Source organism: Diaphorina citri, unplaced genomic scaffold (genome assembly GCF_000475195.1).
Source record: "Diaphorina citri unplaced genomic scaffold, Diaci psyllid genome assembly version 1.1 scaffold2123, whole genome shotgun sequence".
Classification (NCBI taxonomy): Eukaryota; Metazoa; Arthropoda; class Insecta; order Hemiptera; family Psyllidae; genus Diaphorina; species Diaphorina citri.
In genome coordinates, this window is record NW_007379548.1 from 38,211 (window position 1) to 41,215 (window position 3,005).

General features: G+C 30.9%; 1 long non-coding RNA gene across 1 annotated transcript; it reads right to left on the reverse strand.

Annotated features, from left to right (window-relative positions):
- Positions 1 to 1,617: 1,617 nt before the first annotated feature.
- Positions 1,618 to 2,427, reverse strand: LOC113471161. Its single transcript, XR_003393965.1, has 2 exons — positions 2,355 to 2,427; positions 1,618 to 2,261 (listed from the first exon to the last, which is right to left on the reverse strand). It is a non-coding gene; the product is annotated as an uncharacterized LOC113471161 (long non-coding RNA).
- Between the last annotated feature and the right edge of the window lie 578 nt (positions 2,428 to 3,005).

Genomic DNA, 3,005 nt, shown 5'->3' on the forward strand with positions numbered 1-3,005 from the left:
CCCACCTATAAAAAAAAAAAAAAAAAAAAAAAAAAACTTTACAACCATTGCAAAACCAATAAAATGGTGGTTGCGACGTCAAAATTCAGCGAAAATTGAAGTATATTCTTTTTTTTAAGAACGCAGCCCAGGCCATTGGTAACTATGTAACTAAGTAGGAAGGTACTACAGAAATTTCAATGAAAACAGAATCAATATGAAAAATAAATATCTATGGTACCGTCTTGTATTTTATAGTCTTAATAAAAAAAAAAGTTTGCAAAACACATGAATTAAATATTTACGCATGAAACTAAAATAGAAAAAATAAAATGGTTTTCACATAAAATGTAAAAAATTGGTCAGCCAAAAAATGTTCAAAATGCAAAATTATTTTTTCAATGTATAAAAAAAAAGCTCAACTTACAATCTAAACGACTCGTATGCAAAATGCAAAAAAATCAGAAAAAATAAAATAGTGATAAAATCAGATTTTTTTTTAAAAAAAAAAAAAGAAAAGGCTAGTTGTCTAAAAAGTCCCTCAATTTCAGTAGTCAACACGGTCTTGAAAATGGGACTTTTTAAATGTAGGAAAAAAGCCGAAAGAAGGAATCAGTACAGAAAAAATGCCCTAGTTGTTTTTTGAAAAGCATAGGTTAAAAACAGAACAAAAAATGCCTTGTTTATACAGAATTGATGAAACTGAAAAATAAAAATATCTCATCCCTAAAGGGACTTAAAAAAAAAAAGAGCTGACAAGCTAAAGCTTGGAAAAAAGGTTATAAAATTCCCTTTTTTTTATGGCGCTATTATTCAAAGAAATAATAAGATGCCAGAGTTCTATGGCACATATGACCCTAGAAAAATGACATTATGGTCTGTAATCCTAGAAAAATGCCAAATTTCCGACACTCCGTCAAAGCTTTTTATGTTTTAGAAATACTATTATGGAACACAAAAGCAGGTAAAAAAAAGTTAAAATTAATTCTGACTAAAACATTTTTAAATTAAGTAGGTAAGGCGAATTTTACAGAGAGCAGGTGGGGGAGGAGGAGGAGGGTGATTTGGGGGCAGGTTAGTATAATTTAGGTACTTAATTAAGTTGTAGAAAAAGGAGGGAAAAAAGCTTTATATTCTTTTTTGCAGTTAAAATGTTGTGATGAAAAACCATGTAAAAATGGTTAATATTATAGCTAGGTGGTACGGGTCAAAATTTTCTTAGAAGCTACTGTCTAGCTTGGGAAAAGTTGCCTATGTACGTTGTTAATTTAAAATAAAGAAATTATGTATCAGGTTTTACATACTTTGTAGAGAAAATACATTTTACACAAGTTGAAATAGGTAAAAAAGTTACAAATTACAATAACAATTTGTTCGGGACACTAATGTTGCACTATAAATTCGTAGGCATTTGCTTTTTAAAAGTGACAAAAAATTACCCCCCCCCTAAAATTTTATAAAAAAAGGGGTTACAGGTAATTGGACCACTAAGTTTAAAGGCCAGGACCACAATGGATTTTAACATGGAATTTTAAATACTTAGGTCGTATGACATACTTAGTATTGTTTTATTCTTACTTCATTAAAATTTTATAATTGAAAAAGGGGGTACAGGTAATTGGACCACTAAGCTTAAAAGGCCAGGACCACAATGGATTTTAACATGGAATTTTAAATACTTAGGTCGTATGACATACTTAGTATTGTTTTATTCTTACTTCATTTTAATTTTCACATTAAGGCATTCATTTTCCGCAAATTTTCACATTAAAGTTTAAACTAAAATCCAAAATAGTAATCTTATAAGACATTTACAAATGAAAAAATAAGAAAAAGTTCATTGTGGTCCCATCAGTTTTTGCTTTTCCTAAATTAGATTGAAAATCCAATAGATTAGATACCATAAAATAGTAAATAATTAGGTTGTAATAACAATAAAAAGTTGGATTTGTAAAAGCAACCCAATTCGAGGAAAGTTTTGTCAAGTCTAATTATTATTGGCACCTAATTTGAAGATTAACAAGGAGTTACATTGATGGAATATATTAAATTATGACTTATGGTAATACTGAACAAGTATAACTCCAGGATGAACAAATACATATAAATCCAGGACCAGAACTACAGTCTCAAGCAAGGTCTACAGTATAACAACACGCATTCAGTTCGCGTTGGGTTCGCATCATACCCGTGTTGGAATGAAAAACACAGCTGTAGACACGAAAATCGTCAAAAAATGTAACAATAAAATGAGACATGTCTGGCCGTCTGGCCCTAAATACCTGATAACAAAATTGCTAAGAAATAAAAGATGTAGGTACGGCTATTCACTAGACACTAAAGGAACATGGCCCTGCATGTCTGGCCCTAAATACCTGATAACAAAATTGCTAAGAAATAAAAGATGTAGTTACGGCTATTCACTAGACACTAAAGGAACATGGCCCAGATAACAAAACTGCTAAGAAATAAAAGATGTAGTTACGGCTATTCACTAGACACTAAAGGAACATGGCCCATTTTTTGACTAATTTACTAGATGCACCTCGAAAATCTACTTGTTAAATATTATTCTAATTTATGAGGACGAGAACATATAGAATTTGGTCGCTCAAGCCGACAACGAGATGTCTCCCAACTTGGCATTTCAATCTAGTCCATTCTCGTCTTTTTTCTTTCCTTATCCTTTAGGAAAGAAAGTAATGTATTTTTACATCTTTTCCGGAATTGTCCTATTACCACATAAGTATGTTTATTTTTTCCCTTCTATCCCCATTATTTTTATAATTTTCTTTTTCAGTCACCTACATAGTTTTTCTTTAGTATTCCATTAGGTCTCTTCGTTTTCAACCTTTTCTTCTTCCCCTTTTCCAAATTTTCTCTCCATTACCTCTTTAGTTCCTTTCCACCTTCCCTTCGTCTTTAGTATCTATTACCACATAAGTTTGTTTAATTTTTACTTTCTATTACTACAGTATAGCGAGCTATACTAGTAATGAAAGTATTGCAATCGGTCCAAATTTTCA